Source organism: Mustela putorius, unplaced genomic scaffold (genome assembly GCF_011764305.1).
Source record: "Mustela putorius furo isolate JIRA1106 unplaced genomic scaffold, ASM1176430v1.1 tig00003846_pilon_pilon_pilon, whole genome shotgun sequence".
Lineage (NCBI taxonomy): Eukaryota > Metazoa > Chordata > Mammalia > Carnivora > Mustelidae > Mustela > Mustela putorius.
The window spans coordinates 21,232,953-21,257,083 of record NW_025421999.1 but is presented as its reverse complement, the minus strand read 5'-3'; the positions used below and the strand labels follow the sequence as shown (position 1 = coordinate 21,257,083).

The 24,131-nt window shown below is 44.3% G+C and overlaps 1 long non-coding RNA gene across 1 annotated transcript; it reads right to left on the bottom strand.

Moving 5' to 3' along the window:
• Positions 1–22,424, bottom strand: LOC101675545. Its single transcript, XR_200186.2, has 3 exons — positions 22,326–22,424; positions 16,119–16,177; positions 1–168 (listed from the first exon to the last, which is right to left on the bottom strand). It is a non-coding gene; the product is annotated as an uncharacterized LOC101675545 (long non-coding RNA).
• Between the last annotated feature and the right edge of the window lie 1,707 nt (positions 22,425–24,131).

Here is a 24,131-nt window from a genome sequence, read left to right as displayed (position 1 = left end):
GCCAATAAATACAGTACACGGCTCCCACAAAATTGGATACAGCAGACGGATCTTTTCACGTGCAAGATGGGGAAATAGAGAAAGGTGAACTGCAACCAGCTAACAGCCTTGAGGTTTAGGCAGAGTAACTTGATGACTGAGCAATCTTTACATTTTCATTCCAGAGAGCTTTAAAAAAAAAAAAAAATTGGCATTCAGGGTTAAGAAAGCACAAATCAACTACAATAAAATCTGATATTAAGAATCAAATAGGGGGAACCTGGGTGGCTCAGTCCTTAAGCGTCTGCCTTCGGCTCAGGTCATGATCTTAGGGTCCTGGCATTGAGCCCCACATCAGTTTCCCTGCTCAGCAGGGAGCCTGCTTCTCCCTCTCCCATTCCCCCTGCTTGTGCTCCCTCTGCCGCTCTGTCTCTCTCTGTTAAACAAATAAAATCGAAAAAAAAAAAATCAATGACTGGTCTAAAAGGAAGGGAGGAAGGGAGGGAGAGAGAGAAAGAAAGAAAGAGAGATAGAAAAAAAGGAAAAGAACCAAGGGGGCAGTCTGTAGAGTGTGCAACTCTTCATGTCAGGGTCCTGAGTTCAAGCCTCGCACTGGGGGTGGAGCCTACCTAATATAAAAATTAATAAAAATAAGGGCGGCTGGGTGGCTCAGTCAGTTAATCTTCTGCCTTAGGCTCAGGTCCTAATAATCCTGGTGTCCTGGGATCAAGTTCCCACATTGGGTTCCTTGATCAGCAGGGAGTCTTCTTCTCCCTCTGCCTCTCCCCCTCACTGGCTTGTGCTCTCTCTCTCTCTCTCTCTCTCTCCCTCCCTCCTTCACTCTCTTTCTCAAATAATAAAATCTTTAAAAAATAAATTAATTAAAAAATAAAAACTAAAGAATCAAATAACATTCAAAAAAGAGACAAAATCAAACAACATTCAGCTTTTCAAAAATAATATAAGAGATACTTCAATAATACAAGAGATACTTCAATATCATTGAATTGATAGCAAAGAAATATGCACATAAGCATGCTTCATAAATACTTCTTCAGTGACTAGACTGTGACTTCTCCAGATAGCCAAGAAACCACACTTCCTCTAAATCTCAAAAGGAAATTTCAGAAGCTTAAGCTCTTTCTTCATATTCTGAAGATTGTAAAAAGAATATTGGGTATTGGGGCACCTGGGTGGCTCAGTGGATTAAGCCTCTGCCTTCGGCTCAGGTCATGATCCCAGGGTCCTGGGATTGAGCCCCGCATCGGGCTCTCTGCTCGGCACGGAGCCTGCTTCCCCCCCTCTGCCTGCCGCTCTGCCTACTTGTGATCTCTCTGTCAAATAAATAAATAAAATCTTAAAAAAAAAAAAAAAAAGAAAAAGCAACACAAAAGACCTTCGTGAAGGATTGGAGAAGCAAGGTGGGGAGGGGTAATGAGGTTTCAACCAACAGCTCTGTGTCGCTCTCTTCAGCACTGTGACCATTGTTTTAGGTGAAGATGGCCATGGTTAGAGTAATTCCGAAATATGATCTGCCCACTCATACACTCACACTGCCTCCAAATGTTCTCCCCACTCTCCAGCCTTCTGGCCACCTCTGCCCGTTATCCATGGTGCCATTGGAAAAGTCTACAGCAGCAGTCTGGGGTCGTTCTCGAAACTCTCCAGCGACCTCCCACTCTGGCATTCACGGCTTACAGTCCCCTGCCTGATTCTGACTGTCATGTCTTTTCCATTCCCAGCCTCCCACTTCACCCTCCATCTATGGGACTGCTTCTACCTCCTTGTCTTCATCAGGATATCTTCATTTTTGCTCTGCCTTCCAGCATCCTGTTCCCTCCACCTAGAAAGTTCTCCCCTTCTTTGTTTGGCTAACACTTGCTTTCCTTTTAAGACTCAGTGTAAGCACCACTTTCTCCACAAAGCTTTCCCTGACCACCACTGCCCCACTGTAATAAGTAACAACCTACTAAATGGAGGTTATACCTCCTGACCTGACAAAATTGTCATGGGGATGAAAGGAAGTAATGACTATAGAAGAGCGCTGGAAATAATTAAGACTTTTAGATTGTTGGACAGCAGAGTATTGGCAAAGTAACAGCAGAGTGGAGATGGGGGTGGAGGTGTGCTTTTGGAGGCAGACCATCTCAATTGTTGGCTCTGCCATCAGCAACTGTGTGACCTTGGACAAGTTCTAGCACTTCTCTCTCTCTCTCTCTCTCTCTCTTTTTTTAAATTTATTCAGAGAAAGAGAGAGATCACAAGTAGGCAGAGAGAGGGGGGAAGCAGGTCCCTGCTGTGCAGAGAGCCTGATGTGGGACTCGATCCCAGGACCCTGAGATCATGACCTGAGCCAAAGGCAGAGGCTTAACCCACTGAGCCACCCAGGCGCCCCTCTAGCACTTCGCTTAACACTTTGGTTATTACATCTCTAACATGCATGAGAGTCAGCCTTTTCCTCTGTGGCCTCCAAGCAAGTAGAGCTGGTGGGCCCTAGGGGTGTTGAAAACTCTGCCTTTCACAGACCACTCCCAAGGTCAAGACTTCAAACTGCAGTACACATACTCTGGGGTAGACACTTTCCAGGGATCATACGACCCTGGATGGCCTTTTTGTTTTGGGGGTTATTTATTTATTTTTTAAACCCCAGTTTTGTTATTTTTTAAAGATTTTTTAAAAAATTTAATTTATTTGACATAGATCACAAGTAGGCAGAGAGGCAGGCAGAGAGAGAGAGAGAGAGAGGAGGAACCAAGCTCCGCTAAGCAGAGAGCCCGATGTGGGGCTCGATCCCAGGACCCTGAGATCATGACCTGAGCCAAAGGCAAAGGCTTAACCCACTGAGCCGCCCAGGTGCCCCTGACCTTGGATGGTCTTAATGAAATTATTTTCCAGACCCTTTGCTTCTGTAGTTACTCAGCTTTGCAACGGCTTGATAAAAGAAAAGTGCAACTCTCACCCATCCCAGCTGAACTGTGGTCCATTGCTCCAGGGTGTACAGCCCTCCCGGGGCCCCAAATGACCACACTCGTCACCTTTGATAAATCCTTGGGACTTGCATTTCCCTGTATAATCACAACTCTTTTAAAGGAAAAGCATGGCCTTAGAAATGTGGTATTTTTGGGGCACCTGGGTGGCTCAATGGGTTAAGCGGCTGCCTTCGGCTCAGGTCATGACCTCAGGGTCCTGGGATCGAGTCCCGAATCAGGCTCTCTGCTCAGCAGGGGGCCTGCTTCCTCCTCTCTCTCTCCCTGCCTGCCTCTCTGCCTAACTGTGATCTCTCTCTGTCAAATAGATAAATAACATTTTTAGAATTAAAAAAAAAAAAGAAGAAATGTGGTACTTTGGTTTGCACTGGGTATTTTGGTTTTAAATATATGATAGAGTAAATGGTGGGATAAGAATTTTCCTCTTTCCCTGATCATTTGTCAAAGAATGCTTCATTCCGGAGAGCTGGTGCCAAGAAAAAAGGAAAGAGCATCAGTAAGGCATGTTGAATGCTAAAAAAGACAATTCTTTTTAATTTTTTTCAATACTCAATCCTGGGACTCCGCACTGTAGGGGATACTTTTAAACAGGCAAAAGAGTGTGGATCAGTACACTTGATCTTAGCCAAAAGGCCGAGAAGCGATGAGAGAGTGTGGGTCAGTAAAACATTTATTTCATAAAATGTTTAATATCTTCTACATCGTAGTAACTCAAAATGGAACTATATGTAGCGGCTGGATCAATTTGAGCATTTTAACTTTCTCTTTCATTAAACACATGGAAAAATGTAATCACAATTTATGTCAATAAAAGACGCATTTTTGGTAAGTTTACTTTTTATGATACTTGTCAAAATATGTAACATACTTATACCAATTATGAACAAATAATTATAATGATACTGAATGCAGAATACATTTGTTGTCAGCTGCCTCATGGTCACAGAAAATAAAACATTTAAATTCTATAAAAAATGTATTTCCGTGTCCCATTGTGAGAGAGACATATTCTATATGAAAGAGATATTAATGGTTTAAGCAAGAAAATATATAATAATCCATGGAGTAAGTGGAATACAATGTTCAGAGAGAAAGAAAGATATAATTTTCCAAATGCTAAAGAATTAGCTTATTTTTAAATGGATAATGGTGGCTATTAAGTCATCAATATGCTGGGATTCTAATAGATACTTTTTTTAGATTTTATTTTATTTGAGAGAGAACAAGCAGGGGAGCAGCAGGCAAAGGGAGAAGCAGGCTCCCCGCTGAGCAAGGAGCCTATTGTGGACCTTGATCCCAGGACTCCGGGATCAGGACCTGAATGGAAGGCAGATGCTTAACTGACTGAGCCACCCAGGTGTCCCTCTACTAGATACTTTTAAAATATATATATATATTTTTTTAAGATTTTATTTATCTATTTGACAAACAGAGATCACAAGTAGGCAGAGAGGCAGGCAGAGGGAGAGGAGGAAGCAGGTTCCCTGCTGAGCAGAATGCTCGATTCGGGGCTCAATCTCAGGACCCAGAGGCTTTAACCCACTGAGCCACCCAGGTGCCCTATTTATTATTATTTTATTTTGGTTTTTATTTTATTTTATTTTTATTTTTTTATTAATTTTTTATAAACATATAATGTATTATTAGCCCCAGGGGTACATGTCTGTGAATCGCCAGTTTTATACACTTCACAGCACTCACCATAGCACATACCTTTCCCAGTGTCCATAACCCCACCCCTCTCACCTACCCCCCTCCCCTCAGTCCCTCTCAGTTTGTTTTGTGACATTAAGAGTCTCTTATGGTTTGTCTCCCTCCTGATCCCATCTTGTTCCATTTATTCTTTTTTTTTTTTTAAAGATTTTATTTATTTATTTGACAGAGAGAGATCACAGTAGACAGAGAGGCAGGCAGAGAGAGAGAGAGAGAGAGAGGGAAGCAGGCTCCCCGCCGAGCAGAGAGCCCCACGCGGGACTCGATCCCAGGACCCCGAGATCATGACCCAAGCCGAAGGCAGCGGCCCAACCCACTGAGCCACCCAGGTGCCCCGATTCTTTTCCTACTCCCCAAACCCCCCACATTGCTTCTCCAATTCCTCATATCAGGGAGATCATATGATGGTTGTCTTTCTCCGATTGACTTATCTCGCTAAGCATGATACGCTCTAGTTCCATCCATGTCGCAAATGGCAAGATTTCATTTCTTTTGATGGCTGCATAGTATTCCATTATATACATATACCACATCTTCTTTAGCCATTCATCTGTTGATGGACATCTAGGTTCTTTCCATAGTTTGGCTATTGTGGACATTGCTGCTATAAACATTTGGGTGCAGGTGCGCCCCTTTGGATCACTACATTTGTATCTTTAGGGTATATACCCAATAGTGCAATTGCTGGGTTGTAAGGTAGCTCTATTTTGAACTTTTTGAGGATCCTCCATGCTGTTTTCCAGAGTGGTTGCACCAGCTTGCATTCCTACCAATAGTGTAGGAGGGTTCCCCTTTCTCCACAGCCTTGCCAGCATCTGTCATTTCCTGACTTGTTAATTTTAGCCATTCTGACTGGTGTGAGGTGATATCTCATTGTGGTTTTGATTTGTATTTCCGTCATGCCGAGTGATGTGGAGCACTTTTTCATGTGTCTGTTGGCCATCTGGATGTCTTCTTTGCTGAAATATCTGTTCATGTCCTCTGCCCATTTCTTAATTGGATTATTTGTTCTTTGGGTGTTGAGTTTGCTAAGCTCTTTATAGATTTTGGATACTAGCCCTTTATCTGATATGTTGTTTGCAAGTATCTTCTCCCCTTCTGTCAGTTGTCTTTTGACAACCTATTTATTTTTAAAAGTCATCCTCTACAATTATTTAAACTTACATTAAACACATTTAGATGTTAAGTTTAAAATGTGGAGAGAGTATCCATGGTTCCAAGATTATTTTAGGGAGTAGGTGAGCCAAAGCAGTGGGGAAGCACTTCATTGTTGGTATTGGGTCTCTGTGTGAGCTGGGCCCCATCCTTTCAGGCATGGTGAGGAGTCGGGGAAAGGTCACCTTGAGGGGAAGCTGCTCTAGCTCAGTGGGGTGCTGTGATTTCTTTGTGACGCATGGTGTGCCTCCGGGGCACTGGGGCAGTGTCTGGTCACCCAGGAACTCAATCAAGGCTGAACACAACAGACCTGGGGTGGGGACACCCCACCTTCTTACCAGGACCATGTCACCAGGGTTATAGAGGTTCTGGCAAATTCTATCAAGGCTGGGCTAGCCCGAATCATAATTTAAAAGAAAAGAAACAGGCGCGCCTGGGTGGATCATTTGATTAACTGTCTGACTCTTGATTTCAGCTCCAGTCATGGTCTCAGGGTCATGAGATCAAGTCCCATGTGGGGTTCCATGCTCAGCCTGGAGTCTACTTGAGATGCTCTCTCCCTCTGCCCTTCCCCTCCCTGCTCGCGCATGCATGCTCTCTAAATAAATAAATGAAATCTTTAAAAAAAATATACAGGAGGGACACGTGGGTGGCTCAGTTGGTTAAGCAGCTGCCTTTGGCTCAGGTCATGATCCCAGCATCCTGGGATCGAGTCCCACGTCAGGCTCCTTGCTCAGCAGGGAGCCTGCTTCTCCCTCTGCCTCTGCCTGCCATTCTGTCTGCCTGTGCTCTCTCTCCCCCTCTCTCTCTCTGATAAATAAATAAAACCTTTAAAAATATATATATATATGTATATATACATATATATATATTTTTCTTTTTGAATAGCGAGGGCACAGTTTTTTTTTTTTTGAAAGGGAGGGCACAGTTTTCGTTTTTTTCCTGTATATGTATATACATATAGAAATCCTAACATTGCCTGTCAGCAGCATACCACTGGAGGAGTCCCTGAACTCAAGGACCTGGCATCCTGGACCTGGCTCAGTTGGGAGTAACAGCCTGAGATAACCTGCTCCCAGTGGAGTAACATAGGGAAAGCTACATATTTGAGCTCTCCCCCTACTCCTGCCCTGGGCTAAGATTCCATCCATAGATAAGCTTATCAGTCCAGAGAATCACTGACCACTTCAAGAAAGACCCAATCTCCCATTCACTGGGCTACTGGAAATATTTCACCAAAAGACCAGAATTTGGGGAAAGTGAGAAAGACCAAGATTCCATGAGAAGAAGCCAGCTGTTTCACCCACAGATCTACATATGGAGGGAGTGTCCTGGGTGCCTGCTGTGTGCCAGGGGAGCTGGGGGCCCAGTGTGTAGGTGCTGAGGCTCCCCAGGGGCCGTCCCCAACCTCTCTGCTGCACACCTCTCTGCATCTCCTTGGCAATCTCAGCTTTCTTCGGATTTTTACTTTCACCCACATGCTGAGGGTTCCCAAATCTACATAGCCAGCCCCAAGCCAGACCCTGATCCCTCAAAATGCCTGAGAGCACCACCAACAGCAGGAAAATGCAGACTGGCTCAGACTATGTGTGGTGGCAGTACAGACGGAGAGAAGCTGGCAAGAGAAAAGGATACGAGAAAATAGAACCAAGGGGACCAGACATCATGTCCAAGGGAGAGCAAGGTAGAGATCAAGGACAGGCCCTTTATTTCTGACTCGGCATCTGGTGTCTCGAGATGGGGGGACAGTTACTGAGGGCACTGCTCGCTTAATGTGCCTGTGGGACATGCAGATGGAAAGGGCTAGTGGGACGTCTGGACTGGAAAGTTCGGTTCGGGAACCGAATGCGTGAATGCGGTATTTGACGTCAAGGGGGTGAATGAGATCCGTAGGGAAACAGAGAAGAGAGTCCAACCCAGAAGCTTGGGGACCATTCAACATTGAAAACAAGGGCCGCCGGAACAAGAGGACTTCCCAGAAGCCATCCTGTCGAGAAGCGAAGGGCAGAAAATGTTTCAAGGAACGGGAATGGGAAATAACTAGCCCAAAGATGAGGACTGAAAATAGCCATTTCCATGACGGCCAAGGCAATGTTTATTTGAGAGAGAGACGGTGAGAGAGAGCATGAGAGGGGAGAAGGTCAGAGGGGAGAAGTAGACTACTTGCTGAGCCCAGAACCCAATGCAGGACTCTAACACAGGACCCCAGGATCATGAACTGAGCCAAAGGCACACTGAGCCACCCAGGCGCCCCTAAGGACCGCTTTTCACATGGATGGTGCAAACTGAGCTCTCTGCCACATTTCTGCTCATACCAGCTCTGGTTCCTCATGAAACTCAGTGATGTGGATAGATCATGTTATTATTTTCTAACCAGATCTGGACAATGTCAAACTTTTAGACTACCATTTATGTCTTTTCCCTCAGGATTTTGGGAACTTTTCCAACCTTTTTTATAATGTGGAACCATTTAAATGACAGGCCTCATCTGTTTCTTAAAGGTTGCACAGATTAACATAACGCATAAAACCCTTGGGTCCTCATACCCTTTTAAGAAATAGATCTTCGGCAACATGTTTAGTTCTTTCTAAGGTTTTTGTCCTAATCAATTTTTCAACCTCTTTTTTTTTTTTTTTTTAAGATTTTACTTATTTATTTGTCAGAGAGAGAGAGACAGAGCGAGCACAGGCAGACAGAGTGGCAGAGGGAGAAGCAGGCTCCTTACGGAACAAGGAGCCCGATGTGGGACTCGATCCCAGGATGCTGGGATCATGACCTGAGCAGAAGACAGTCGCTTAATGAACTGAGCCACCCGGGCGTCCCTCAACCTCTTTTTCAAAACAACTTTGCAGGCAGCTGGGTGGCTTAGTTAGCTAAGCCACTCCCTTTGGCTCAGGTCATGATCCTGGAGTCCCGGAATTGAGTCCCACATCAGGCTCGCTGCTCAGCAGGGAGTCCGCTTCTCCCGCTGACCTCTCTCCTCATGCTCTGTCTCCGTCTCAAATAAATAAAATCTTAAAAAAAAAAAAAAGATTTTTAAAACAACTTTGCTAGTTCATATATTCATAGGATATACTGAAAGAATATTTTTACATTCGATGATACGTAGTTTCAAGTTTATTAATATTTTAAGTAATATTGTCCTGGTTTTTCATCTTCACACAGTTTGTGGGAAAAGATCCTTTTCAGGATTTATTTCTTATTCATAATATTTTTTTTTAAAGATTTTATTTGTTAACTTGACCAGAGATCACAAGGAGGCAGGGAGGCAAGCAGAGAGAGAGGGGGAAGCAGGCTCCCCACTAAGCAGAGAGCCCGATGTGGGGTTCGATCCCAGGACCCTGAGGTCATGAAAGAGCCGAAGGCAGAGGCTTTAACCCACTGAGCCACCCCGGCGCCCTTACTCCTAATATTTTTTTATTGGTATTTTCTCTTTTAAACATTTTATTTATTTATTTATTTTAACTTATTTTTATTTTATTTATTTATTTATTTTTAAAGATTTTATTTATCCACTTGACAGAGATCACAAGTAGGCAGAGAGGCAGGCAGAGAGAGAGGAAAGGAAGCAGGCTCCCCGCTAAGCAGAGAGCCCAATGTGGGGCTCAATCCCAGGACCCTGGGATCAGAACCTGAGCTGAAGGCAGAGGCCTTAACCCGCTGAGCCACCCAGGCACCGCTCTTTATTTTTATCTTGATCAGATTTCTCTATTTGTTGTCCCCCCGCCCCAAATAACCAGATTCTGATTTTATTTATATGTCAGCTCTTCTGTCATTTTCTCCATTAATTTCTGCCTTCCCCCAATTCATAATACCTTCATAATTTATAAACTGTCACTCCAGTTACCTTTACATTAATATACATTTTACCAATCTTTTTTTTTTTTAAGATTTTATTTATTTATTTTACAGAGAGAGATCACAAGTAGACAGAGAGGCAGGCAGAGAGAGAAGCAGGCCCCCCGCTGAGCAGAGAGCCCAATTCGGGACTGGATCCCAGGACCCCGAGATCATGACCTGAGCCGAAGGCAGTGGCTTAACCCACTGAGCCGCCCAGGAACCCAAATTTTACCAGTCTTAATGATGCACCAAGAACTAATTTAAAGAAGGCACAGAAAGATGTATTGGTCAATACTAGAAGCCTTATAGATATTCATGTGTCTATATAGCTCTAAGATTAACCTTTGGTTACATCTGCTTTGTTTTTGTTGTTGCTGTTTGGTGATAACTGCATTCTTTTTTTTTTTATTAGTTACACATCTGGTTTTAAATATTCTAGGCCATACTAGAATTACTATAGCCATGATCTTTTTTTTTTCTTAAAGATTTTATTTATTCATTTGACAGACATAGATCACAAGTAGACAGAGAGATAGGCAGAGAGAGAGAGGAAGGGAAGCAGGCTCTCCACTGAGCAGAGAGCTGGATGCGGGACTCAATCCCAGGACCCTGAGATCATGACCTGAGCCGAAGCCAGAGGTTTAACCTACTGAGCCACCCAGGCGCTATACCATGATCTTGTAGAGTTGTAGACCTCAGGGCTTTAAGTGTCCTTTTATCTGCAAGTTAAGTCTGGATCTAAAATTATTTAAAAGAGAATTCTGATCCTGTGAGCTGTTGCTGCCTTAGCCCATCTCTGCTGAGCTGGGATTGTGCTTTATGGAAGCACTGGTGATCACTAGGCTTCCCAGTTTTCACAGGTGCAGATGAATTTTTGTCTTTGTTCAGAAGGGGAATATGAAGTTGGCTCTTCAATCTCACTCAATTTGTTTGCCCATCTGCAGAATGGCTATAACAATAAGTTACAGTAATCTTTTGAAGACTTTGAAGATAAGAAAAATGAAGCTCAAAAATATTTATTAATTTGCCTAAAGCCACACAGTGAATACAAAGTTGGAAGGAGCTACATCTGGGGTCAAGAACGCTGCTTCCAGCTGCAAAGTCTCCACCTACACGTTTCCTCAGTTTGACTCTTATCACACGTTTTAAAATTTTCAGCACAGGAATGAAGCTTATGATCAGTTTGCATTTAAGATATTACATATAGCATCTTAAATATAAAGAAATATGCTTCATTTGAAGGTCAAGTAGAAGCCAAATGCAACAGAGAGCTGCTAAGATTTTAAAAGTATACGTGCAGGGGCGCATGGGTGGCTCAATGGGTTAAGCATCTGTGTTCAGCTCAGGTCATGGTCTCAGGGTCTTGGAATGGAGCCCCGCGTCAGGCTCTCCACTCAGCAGGAAGCCTGCTTCCCCCTCTCTCCATGCCTGCTTCTCTGCCTACTTGTGATCTCTCTCTCTGTCAAATAAATAAATAAAATCTTAAAAAAAAAAAAAGTGCATATGCATTTGCCAGTTAGGAGTTTATTCATGATCTTAGCAAGAGTAGATTCAGTGCTATGCTGAGGACAGAAGACAATGAAAAGATTGCAATGGTCATAAATACTTTGATGTAACAAGTGCTTTTATATTATACAGCATCATAGCATGTCACATGCTCCTCCGAGTACAAGCTAAACCCTTCTGATAGCCTCCAAGGTCCTTCAAGACCCTGTGGTCTGCAACCTCCCCTCCCACTCCCCCGACTCCCATTCCTCTATCCTATCATTCTCCCTGCTCCTACTCCAGGCAGCCTGGCTCCCATGCTGTCCATTCATCACAGACACACCTTGCCCCTAAGACCTAATGTGCCTGCTCCTCAGACTGGTAGGACCCTCCCCAGATAGCCACCCACGACTCCCTTACCTTAATGGTGAGGCCTGGCCTGACTCCCCTTGGGCAAATTTAGTCTTCAGACCTGGCTTGTACTCCAAGGCGCTTGCTTTCAGACATACTAAACGTCTTTTATCTTTGCACCTGTTCTCCAGTGACTGTCTCCCCAACTAGAACTACCACTAGAATTTAAGCTCCATGAGCTCAGGGGTCTGGTTTTTGATATCCATGTGTCCCACCCACCTGGAACATACCTGACACAGCATAGGTTCTCAAAAATATTTGGTGAAAGAATGAATGAACAAATTAACACATGAGAAAGAGCGTACTAATTACGTGTTTACACTTGTCACTCACATTTAGAATGTACATCTGGGGGGCGCCTGGGTGGCTCAGTGGGTTAAAGCCTCTGCCTTCAGCTCAGGTCATGATCCCAGGGTCTTGGGATCGAGCCCCGCATCGGACTCTCTGCTCAGCAGGGAGCCTGCTTCCTCCTCTCTCTCTGCCTGCCACTCTGCCTACTTGTGATCTCTGTCTGTCAAATAAATGAATAAAATCTTAAAAAAAAAAAAAAAGAATTCACATCTGGGCTCTGCCACTCACCAGCTGTGTAACCTTTTTTAACCTTCATTTTCTCACCTGTTGATGTAAAAAAAAGACATCACCTCACAGGATTACTGTTTAGATTATAGAAGGCAATTAAAGTACAGTGCTTAGCACCATGCTCAGAGCATATACAGTATTTACTCAGGAAATGTTAGAGGCTGGGGCGCCTGGGTGGTTCAGTGGGTTAAGCCTCTGCCTTCGGCTCAGGTCATGATCTCAGGGTCCTGGGATCGAGCCCTGCATCGGGCTCTCTGCTCGGCAGGAAGCCTGCTTCTCCCTCTCTCTCTCTGCCTGCCTCTCTGCCTACTTGTGATCTCTCTCTGTCAAATAAATAAACAAAATCTTTAAAAAAAGAAAAAAAAAGGAAATGTTAGAGGCTATCTTTCATATATCATTACTGTAATCATTGTTTTATTTAATTTCCACACTAATCCTAAAACATTGTTATTATCCCTATTTTATTTTATTTATTATTATTTAATTATTTATTTTTAAAGATTTTATTTATTTATGACAGAGAGAGCGAGAGAGGGAACACAAGCAGGGGGAGCAGCAGGCAGAGGGAGAAGCAGGCCCCTGCTCAGCAGGAAGCCTGATATGGGACTCCATCCCAGGATGATGGTATCAAGACCTGAGCCGAAAGCAGACCCTTAATTACTGAGCCACCCAGGTGCCCCAACTTTTTAAGATTTTTTGGAGAGCGTGTAAATGAGGGGAAGAGGGGTAAGGGCCAGAGGGAGACGAAGAGGGAGAAGGAGAGAAACAGACTCCCTGCTGAGTGCAGAGCAGTGGGGCCCATGGTCATCTCATGACCCTGAGATCATGAACTAAGCCAAAATCAAGAGCTGGACATTTAACCCACTGAGCCACCCAGATGCCCTTTATCCCAACTTTAAAGATAAGGACGGGCACTTGGTTCATTTCATTGGTAGAGTAAGAGATTCTTGACCTTGGGGTTGTGAGTTTGAGCCCCACGTGGGGTAAAGATTACTTAAAAAATAAAATCCTAAAAAATTTTTAAAGTAAAGTCAAGGGAAGTGAGCAAAAAGAGGTTAAATAACTTCTTCGTTGTCAGAGCTTAGTCTCCCAGCGAGTCTGCTGAACACCTCTTTTCATGCCTCCTCGGTTCAACTGTTTTTCCTGCCTGACCCTGGAGTCCTTGGCCACCAAACTCATTGGCTCCTCCTACAGTTTACAGATGCATCTAATTCATCAGACAGCAGAGCTTCTCCAGTGGCTGCCCAAGGGATGCAGACGTTAATTCCCCATGGCCCGAAGATTAAGTCCCTTTCCATTTTGCCTTCTGAAATATTTTGTAGAACATATTATTGCTGTAAAGTCTTCCTAGAAGAGTGTCTGTGGATGAGACTGTGTGCCTTCATAAAGCAGGGATCTCGATACACACTACTTTTTATTTTCTTCCTTTCTTTTTTTGGGGTTGGTGGTCAGAGGGAAAAAGGAGAGAGAATCTCAAGCAGACTCCCCACTGAGGCTGAGCCCAACCCTGAGATCATGACCTGAGCCAAAATCAAGAGTTCGAGTCAGACACAACTGACTGAGCCATCCAGATGCTGCCCTTACCTTCTTTTCTTTCTTCCTCCTTCCCTCCCCTCCCTCCTTCTTTTCTTCCTTTCTTTCTTTCTTAAGTAATTTCTATACCCAACATGGGGCTAGAACACAAAACCCCAAGATCAAGAGTCACATACTTGGGGCGCCTGGGCGGCTCAGTTGTTAAGCATCTGGCCTCGGCTCAGGTCATGATCCCAGGGTGATGGGGTTGAGCCCCGCATCAGGCTCCCTGATCCATGGGGAATCTGCTTCTCCCTCTCCCACTCCCCATGCTTGCGTTCCCTCTCTCACTGTCTCTCTCTCTGTCAAATAAATAAAATCTTTTTAGAAATTAAAAAAAAAAAAGAGTCACCCACACTCCTAGGCACCCCACCTTGTATTTTCTTCCCAGCCTTTCCTGTTTCATTTTCCTTCCCTCTTGTTTCTTGGAGTCCCACCACCCAATAAAGGACCAGCACATAAGCCTTGCCTCAGGCTCAATTTTCTAGGGAATCTAGAATAGATAATGGGTTAACATTCTAGACCCAAATCCAAAGCCCATGCTCTTCCCATCATTCAACACCTACTTTATTGACCACCTACTGTATGCCAGTGCTTCTCACGACTCCCTAATGTAAGGTGTACAGGAAGTATGATGGTAGAAACTGGTGACTTGTCTTTTTCCAGGGATAGAAAGGAGGTGAAGTGCTCTGTCCCAGGAGATGGGACTAGAAATGGAGTACGGGACCTAAGAGAGGTAAGAATTTAGAACAGCCACTGTGAGGAATAGGAGAGAGGCTGACTGACCCCTAGGTGTGACTGGGACCCTGATGTCCAGCTTCAGGACTGATCTTTATTTCCAAATGGCTGGTTTATAGTTGTCTAGTCAATGGAAAGAGAGACCACATTCACAAAACATTTATTACAACATATTGTTATAATTGTTCTATTTTATTATGTTAATGGCTTACTGTGCCTAATTTATAAATTAAACTTTATTATAGGTATGTATTCATTGGAGAAAACATAAAATATACAGGGTTTGGGGCGCCTGGGTGGCTCAGTTGGTTAAGCACCTGACTGCAGCTCAGGTCATGATCTCAGGGTCCTGGGATTAAGCCCTGAATTGGATTCCGCACTCAGCAGGAAGTCTGCTTGTCCCTCTTTTCTTTCTGCCTCTCCCCCAGCTCATGCTCTCTCTCAAATAAAATAAAATCTTTAAAAATAAATATTAATTAATTAAATAAATAAAACAGCTTAAAAATCTGCAAACTAATTACAGTACTTGGCAGTACTGTAAGGCTAATACTCTGCTTACAAAGCAATTATGACTGAGTGGGGGTAGGGAAAGGTGAGAAAGAGAGTAAAAACGTGGGCTTTGGTGCCTGGGTGGCTCAGTTGTTTGAGTGACTGCCTTGGGCTCAGGTCATGATCCTGGAGTCCTGGGATGGGTCTGCATCAGGCTCCCATCAGCAGGGAGTCTGCTTCTCCCTCTGACACTCTCCCCTCTTATGCTCTCTCTCTCACTCTCTCTCTCAACTAAATAAATAAAATCTTAAATACACACACACACACACACACAGAGTGAGCTTTGCTTCCAACATAGTGTATATTATGTTTAAAAATATCAGGGCAGGGGCTCCTGGCTGGCTTAGTCAGAAGAACAGGTGACTCTTTTTGTTTTTTTTTTTAAGATTTTATTTATTTATTTGACAGAGAGAGATCACAAGTAGGCAGAAAGGCAGGCAGAGAGAGAGGAGGAAGCAGGCTCCCTGCTGAGCAGAAAGCCCTATGCGGGGCTGGATCCAAGGACTCTGGGATCATGACCTGAGCTGAAGGCAGAGGCTTTAACCCACTGAGCCACCCAGGCGCCCCCAGAACAGGTGACTCTTGATCTCTCTCCTGGTTCTAAGTTTGAGCCCCACAGTGGGTGTAGAAACTACTAAATAAATAAATAGACAAAACATTAAAAAAAAAAGTATATATCAGGGCAGCTATAAATAGCAGGGGAAAAGCTTTGCATGGAAAATAATAGAAGAATAACTATCACTCACTTAAAGAGAATCTCGTCTAGAAAAATACCCTGAAACTTCACCAAAATTAACCCCTCGTAATAAATATAAAACAAAAATATTATCTTGTCCCTGCCTTGATAATTGAGTAACCTAAATGGAAGACAGGAAATTCCAACTCTTCTGTTTTAAAACTTCAGCTACAGGGGTTCCTGGGTGGCTCAGTGGGTTAAAGCCTCTGCCTTCGGCTCAGGTCATTGCTCGGTAGGGAGCCTGCTCCCCCTGCCCCCCCACCTGCCTCTCTGTCTACTTGTGATCTCTGTCTGTCAAATAAATTTAAAAAAAAAACAACAAAAAACCTTCAACTACAAGAACTCAGGAGAATATGAATAGTTTTTCCACTTACAGGATGCTCTTAGCGATGAGGTACTGTCTTCTTGTCTTCTACTCTGCATGAAGTACAATCTGAAATAAAAGATTTCACAATGAAGGCTTCCTAGACACCAACACGGAGCTGTGAGATCACGCTCCTCTTTATTGCTCTACAGGGACCTTGTCAAATAGACCACAAATGTGGGTGACACTATCTGAAAAGATGTAGTTATTCTTCCGTCTGAGGAATATGCAGTCTCCCTCCCTCCTGTTCCATTACTCAGTCTTTCACCTCGTTTGGACTGACCCAGATATTAACTTCATTTTACAGCTCGTCACACAGCATATGCTCCGAGAAATGGATTCCTTTGTCCAGAGCCCAGTAAAATCTCTGTCTCCCCGGGGATTTTGCTCTAGCGTTTGTTCGAGGACAGTAATGGATGTCCTAACCAGTCCGTGTTTTCTAAAGCAATGACAACTCAAGGTCATATCTTCAAAATGAGGCATGTTCAATATAATGACTGCAAAAAAGTGTACACGTGCAGCACACAGACATTCCTAGTGATGTCCATCATGCATTTTGCTTCTTTTTCCAATATGACATTTAGTGGGGATTCTTATTCTAAGAGGCATTTGAAAAATCAACAAATCAATTTCTAGGAAGAAGCCTTTTGCATGAGTTAGAGCAAATGTTCAGTCAGTTCCCAGTATTTGTTCAGAGATGTGTACACAACCAGAAATATGTACCAGATGATTAATGAAAAAATGGTCAAGACTACATGTTTTCTCAAATTCATGCCCCAAGCCAAAAAAAAAAAAAAAAAAAAAAAGGTTTGGTTATGATCTCCACCAAACTATGTCAAAAGATAGATCAGCAACTCTCTATCTGAAATTCTCAGACAAAATATTTTCAATGATTTGGAGTTTCTTCTTCAGGAAGATAAATTGCCCGGTAAGACTGAAGACCGAATACATTTCAGTAATGAGGTTGTGACTTTACAAAGGAAAAAGAAAAAAAAAATATCTAGAACAAGAGGACATTTCCCCAAACAAATGGGAAAGACAAATTTGGAATTTCAGGGATTGTGCAAAAAATGCTGCAGGACAAATCACAGAAAGTTATTCAAAGTCACATAATAAAACCAAAATACCTTTGGTATTTTTGTATTATTTTTATATTTTATATTTTGGTATTTTTGTTTCTTGCAGGCAAGTAGATTAGGCAATGCTTTCTGAGTATGAAAACTCAGCTAAAAGAAATAGATTAATTAACAGCTCTTCTAATAACACAACGAAGATAGATACCCATTGACTGAATTGGAAGGAGGTAGGTGATTTTGCTTTATGTATAGATGTGAATAGAATTTTTTACCCTGTTTACACATATCTTCCAAACAATTTAATTACTCTAATCTAGACTTCACTCAATATCCATATTGCATATCATAAAATCATAAAACCACCTGAATATGGATTTTTCACGTATAATTTTTGCTTGAGACAACTCAAACCAGTATGGGATTCAAAACTAAAAATGGTAACAAACATATAAACTGAGCTTATCAAAATGAGCATGGCTCAGTATAGTTAAGCTGTTCTAGAATTATAGGTGCAGAAATTCCTGGTCCTCCTGAAAGACATCAGCCACCAGTGCAATGCCCAGCCTCTGAGACCCCCTCATTGCTCCTCCGTTGGAGGATAAAGGTTTTTAGTGAAATCCAGAACAGAGCTAGCTGAACAGAAAGAATAAAGAACAAAACTATATTGACAGGGGCACCTCGTGGCTCAGTGGGTTAAAGCCTCTGCCTTCGGCTCAGGTCATAATCCCAGGGTCCTGGGATGAGGCCAGGGCATTGGGCTCTCTGCTCGGCAGGAAGCCTGCTTCCCCCCTCTCTCTCTGCCTGCCTCTCTGCCTACTTGTGATTTTTATCTGTCAAATAAATAAATAAATAATCTTTAAAAAAAAAAACTATATTGACACAATTTGGAAAATGATCACAAAAATGGTAGAAATCACTATTAGATTCAGTGTTTTCTCTATTTCACTGAGTATCATAACAGACAAAAGCAAAATCATAGAAGACAAAAAAAAAGGAAAGAAAGGAATTAAAAAAAAAACTGGTCTGTGAGGTAGATGCCAATAAAAATAATATCAGACAAATTTGAAATTAAAGCTGAAAGTTTTAAAGGGTCCAAGAGGAATATTTTAAATTCATAGAAGTTATGATCCACCAAAAATATAAAACAGCCAGGTAACTTTATGTACCTTAATAGCAGATTCAAAATATATACAGCAAAACCTGATAGCAGAACAAAAAGCTATTGACAAACCCAAAAGAAAGTGGGAGATATTAACCTATCACTCAAAAATCAACAGATCAAATTTATGCAAAAAATGTAGATGGAGGGATTAAATAATACATTAAACAGGTACAGATTTTCTTACCCAATGACAACAAATACACATCCGTTTCAAACATCCACTGAATACTTGCAAATGTTAGCCGTATATTCATGAGGCCAGTAAAAAAGTTCAATAAATTCCTCAAATTAGAAATTACAGAAGCCACATTCATTGGCTATAATGTATTAAAAGTTTAAGTTAACCAAAAGGTATGACCCTTCTCTCTTTGGAATTTTTTTTTTTTAAAGATTTTATTTATTTATTTGACAGAGAGAGAGATCAGAAGTAGGCAGAGAGGCAGAGGTGCCCGCTCTTTGGAATTTTAAACTTACTGTTCCAAAAAATTATTGGCTTAAGGAGGAAGTCTCAAACTAGTCAGAAATCAAGAATGTGGCAAAAGTTTTCCTCAAAGGAATTATAGCCTTCAATGACTTTATTAAGAACAGGTGTTCTGAGGGGCGCCTGGGTGGCCCAGTGGGTTAAAGCCTCTGCCTTCGTCTCAGGTCATGATCACAGGGTCCTGGGATGGAGCCCCACATCGGACTCTCTGCTCAGCAGGGAGCCTGCTTCCTCCTCTCTCTCTGCCTGCCTCTCTGCCTACTTGTGATTGCTCTGTCAAATAAATAAATAAATCTTAAAAAAAAAAAAAGAACAGGTGTTCTGAATATCTTCTACTGGTCTTTCATCTTCACTTTTCCCCTTCTACATACTGTTTGGACCTAGAGAAAATGACCCTATGGATCGCATCAAAGAGCTCCCTTCCCTCTGGGGTCTTCAATACTGGCAGATGTCAGAGATTGGCATAAGGTCGGGTGTCTACTCCCCCAGACTCCCACCCTGGTCACTGAGCTCTTCCCCCTTCGTCTACAGAAGGTAGAGATCACACCTTTATAAGTAGTTCCTTTACTCAATTTTCTTTTTTTTTTTTTTTTTTTTTAAAGAATTTATTTATTTGGGGACGCCTGGGTGGCTCAGTTGGTTAAGCAGCTGCCTTCGGCTCAGGTCATGATCCCAGTGTCCTGGGATCGAGTCCCACATCGGGCTCCTTGCTCCGCAGGGAGCCTGCTTCTCCCTCTGACTCTGCCTTCCACTCTGTCTGCCTGTGCTTGCTCTCACTCTCTCTCTCTCTTACAAATAAATAAATAAAATCTTTAAAAAAAAAAAAAAGAATTTATTTATTTGACAGAGAGAGATCACAAGTAGGCAGAGAGGGAAAGGAGGAAGCAGGCTCCCCTGCTGAGCAGAGAGCCCGATGTGGGACTCGATCCCAGGACCCTGGGATCATGACCCGAGCCGAAGGCAGTGGCTTAACCCACTGAGCCACCCAGGCGCCCCTTTACTCAACTTTCTTGAAGCAACCCTGTTTCCTGCTAGACTTTGCCTGGTACAAGACTGGAAACAAATGTCAACTCAAGAAACTAGGAAGAAGAGACACACAATATACCTCTAAGAAAGCAGGAACGGTGATGGATAAAGATACAAACGGGGCGCCTGGGTGGCTCAGTCGGTTAAGCCACCGCCTTCAGCTCAGGTTATGATCCTAGGGTTGGGAATCAAGTTCCACATCAGACTCCTTGCTCAGTGGGGAGCCTGCTTCTCTCTCTACCTCTGCCTGCCATTCTGCCTGCTTGTGCGTGCCACTCTCTCTCTCTGACAAATAAATAAATAAAATCTTAAAAAAATAAATAAAGATAAAAACAAAAATTGTTTATATAGGAAGCGTAAAAGCTACTAGAGTGGGGCCACCTCGGTGGCCCTGTCAGTTAAGCGTCTGCCTTTGGCTCAGGTCATGATCCCGGTGTCCTGGGCGGATCCCCGCATCTGGCTCCCTGCTCAGCGGGGAGCCTGCTTCCGCTTCTGCCTCTGCCTGCTGCTCTCCCTGCCTGTGCTCTTGCTCTCCCTCTAACAAATAAATAAAATCTTTAAAACAAAACAAAACAAAATAGCGGGGCGGCTGGTGGCCCAGTGGGTTAAAGCCTCTCCCTTTGGCTCAGGTCATGATCCCAGGGTCCTGGGATTGAGCCCCGAATAGGGCTCTCTGCTCAGCGGGGAATCTGCTTCCCCTTCTCAGGGTCTCTGCCTGCCTCTTTGCCTACTTGTGATCTCTGTCTGTCAAATAAATAAAATCTTAAAAAAAAAAGGCTACTAGAGTTGATCAACAAAACAAATGACCAACAAAAGAAAAAACGTTGTGTGGTATTGAAAAAAAAACAAAAAACAAAAAAAAAGGAGGACTAGAGAATGAGAATGAGGGAGAAACAGGAATAACATTAGGAACAGAAAACAGACATAATCCAGACACCAAGGAGGTTCTCAAATTATGAGAATGGTTTATACAACATTATATCGATACATTCAGACTTTTTTAAAATGCTTATCCAAAACAAAATAATAACCTGAACACAATTGTAAAATTTATGTAGAACAAAAAAATGAGTAATATAAGTTATCCCCTCGTTCTGGTATGTCCCACAGTTACATAGGATGTTATCAGTGGGGGAAAGGGATGTAAGTACATGGGAACTCTCTGTAGTATTTTTTGCAACTTCCTTTTAGGCTTAAAATATTTCAAATGAAAACTTTGGAGACTCATGCAGTTTTACAAAGTTATAGCATGTTCTCACTCTAGCTCTCTAGGCTGTGATATCTATACTTCCAAATAAAGCTACAAGCAGTAGCTATCCCCAAATTTCTATATAACATGTATATATTGCCATTTCTTTTCATTCCCTCCTCCTGGGAGGGATCATGACCTGAGCCGAAGACAGAGGCTTTAACCCACTGAGCCACCCAGGCGCCCCTCATGCTTACTTTTACATCCGGAAGTAAACACCATATACCTCTCACGATTCATACCCCTCCACTTTCAGTGGACTGGAGACGATCAGAGGACAGATAGATATAGAGACATAAGGATGTGGAATTTAGCTAGGGAAACGGTGACCCAGGTAGAGAAAATAATCCATGCACAGGTCCCCATGCCCACCCTAGTCAGAGGACATTACCATTAACTATGGTTCACAGACAGGAAGCATAAGAGGCCGCCTATCTTCGCGTACCTGATTGCTGTTTTGCACCAAGCTTTAGCTCTTGCCCAAGAGTTGTATACAAATTAGGTGGGTTACATATTAAAAATATATGTTCAGTATATGAAAGTACATATCATATGCATATTCATCTATCAAGGAACAACTTAAGAAGTGTAAGAGGTAGGCCCTTGCATTCAAGAAGTATACACAGCAGTGAAGGATATACAGAGCGTCAGCCTTCGGGAGAGTGAATAATGGAAACACTCAAAACGTTAGGTGCGTGGTCTGCCACAAGCTTGCACTCAAGGCTTCAGCCCTTCACTCCCTGACCAGCTCTCAAAACGAGAAGGTAAGGATGGAGGGAAAAGGCTACCCGCCCTTTGAGGTCTTGCTTCAGCCCTGCCCCACCAAGAAGCTCTTTCTGAGGTTCCGGACACGTGCCAGCAAAAAGAAAAAGGTCACCAAGAGACACCAGTCCGCCCCATTTTGGCGCGCAGATAGACAGCCCCGAGTTAGACCCTGTCCTCAATTGCCCGGTCTCTAGCAGCAACCTGGGCGGCTTCGAAAAGTCAGACGACAGCCCGCCCAGCCTCCCGGTTTAGGGCGGTGAGCTGGGTGGGCCGGGGTTCAGCCTGGGGCGGTCTAGGAGGAGCTCCAGCCCCGGGCTGCTCCTGGGGCTGGCGGGGGCCTGGGAGGGAGGGGCGAGTCTTTGCCTCAGTTCTCTCTCAGCAGGGCTCTCTCTGCCGCTGCGCTCTTCCTCGCCCTCTCTAGCTCAAGGCCAGACTTGGCGGCGGGGCTTAACACTCACCCGGGCGTGGGGGCTCCGACAGCCGGGGGTGGAGGGGAGGAGGAGGTCCGAAGGTGCAGGGTTAGGGAGGGAGAGGAAAAAGGGGGAAAGGAAAGACTGTGGGGCCCCATGGCCAGCGGCTCAGAGGAGGGTCACCAGTAGTCCTGGCCATTGTCACGAACTCCCCCCGCCACGCCCACGCACGGGGGGGGATGTGCCGGGCCCTGGATGTCACCTGGGAGGGGACATCCATCCACAAACTGGATCTGGACCCTGTGTGTGCCTCTATCCCCTCCAGCACTCCCACCCCCACTCCCGGTGAGGACCCTATGGGCGGGGGCGGTCCTCCCTACCTGGGAAACCTCTGGCAGTCCGGGTGAAATCGGCGCCCCGCTTTCTCCAAGAAAGCTCTGAATAATAATTAAGGGGGGGAAGGGAAGAAAGCCAGAGGGTAAGTCAGGAAGAAACAACAATAGCCACTGTGGAGGGCTCAGCCACTGCCTTAGTCTCTCCGCGGTGCTGTCAGCTATCAGCACACCTGGGCCCACCTTAAATCTTCCCATTCCTTCCCTATGTTTGGTCCCATTAGTTTGCGTCTAGAAATCGATTCGAATGAGGAACACTCCGGGATGCAGGCAAATATTTATCTACACAGATGTTTAGCACAGCTCCTCGTAATATTGAAAAATTGGAAGCTACCTAAATAGTCAACAGTGCGCCATTGATTCTAACTCATAGGACATCCTTCTAGTGAAATTGAATGCGCACGTTTAAAGTCGTTTTATGGAAGAATACTTAATGATAAACAGAAAACGTCCACTACGTAGTAAGGGGGGGCAGTTTACAAAAACCATTTCTGTTTAATAAGGAAGACATAAAGACATAATTTGAATGGGCAGAGACTGGAAGATAATTATCTCTAGGTGGCTGGATGTTACGCATCAACTTTCCCCAAGGGCAAAAAAAAAAAAAAAAGTTATTTTAGAATTTCGACTCTGCTCCTCTGGGAATCCTCTCTCCCTCCTGCGTCCTCGTGCTGTCCGTGGGGGAGAAGGGTATTCGCTCGCGTCTCCTCCGCGTCCCCCCTCACTCCTGCCCCGGGCCCCGCCACGTGCGGGGAACCCACGCTTCCAAGGTGCGCTACAAGCCGGGGCCGAGAGAGCGAGGGGTGGGGGCCGGCGGGACCCTCGCCGCCTTCTGAGGGGTGGGGTGGGCCGCGGGCCGGGGTCGTGGCGTCTCCACCCTTTTCGCCCCGAGTGTTGATTTCGGGAATCGATCGGAAATTACAAGGCCAATTAAACGCTCTCCGATATAGAGTTCTGGTTAGGCCCGAGAGGCTTCAAACAGCCCCTCAGTCCCTTGGAGGTCTCCGACGCCGCGGTGACCTTTGGCCTGCCCTCACCCCGAAATCTGCCGAGGGCAATCCCTGTAGGAGAGGAGGCAGCGCCGCGCCTCCCCCCCGCGGCCCTCACCCCCACCCACCATGCTGGCGGGAAGGGAGGGTCTTAGCGATTCAAAACACTCACCAGACCCACACCCACTCAAGACCATAGAGCACGGAGGGGGTGGAATCCGGGGCGGTCGCTGGGCCCCCGGGGACGCAGCCAGGAGAGGTTGTTCCGGCCATCTGCTGGCCCCGAGGCAACCGCTTGCGGGTCTCTAGGAGCCGTGATTGTATTCTTCACGACCTGCCCTGTTACCCACCCCATCCCCCAACACACTGGACGCCCTGTTCTGTTCTTTTCTCTTTCTGCCTCAATTCCCCTGTTGGAGGCTGCTAGCTGTTTCTAGAGTTTTCCCATTCAAATGCTTATTAGCTTTGCACCC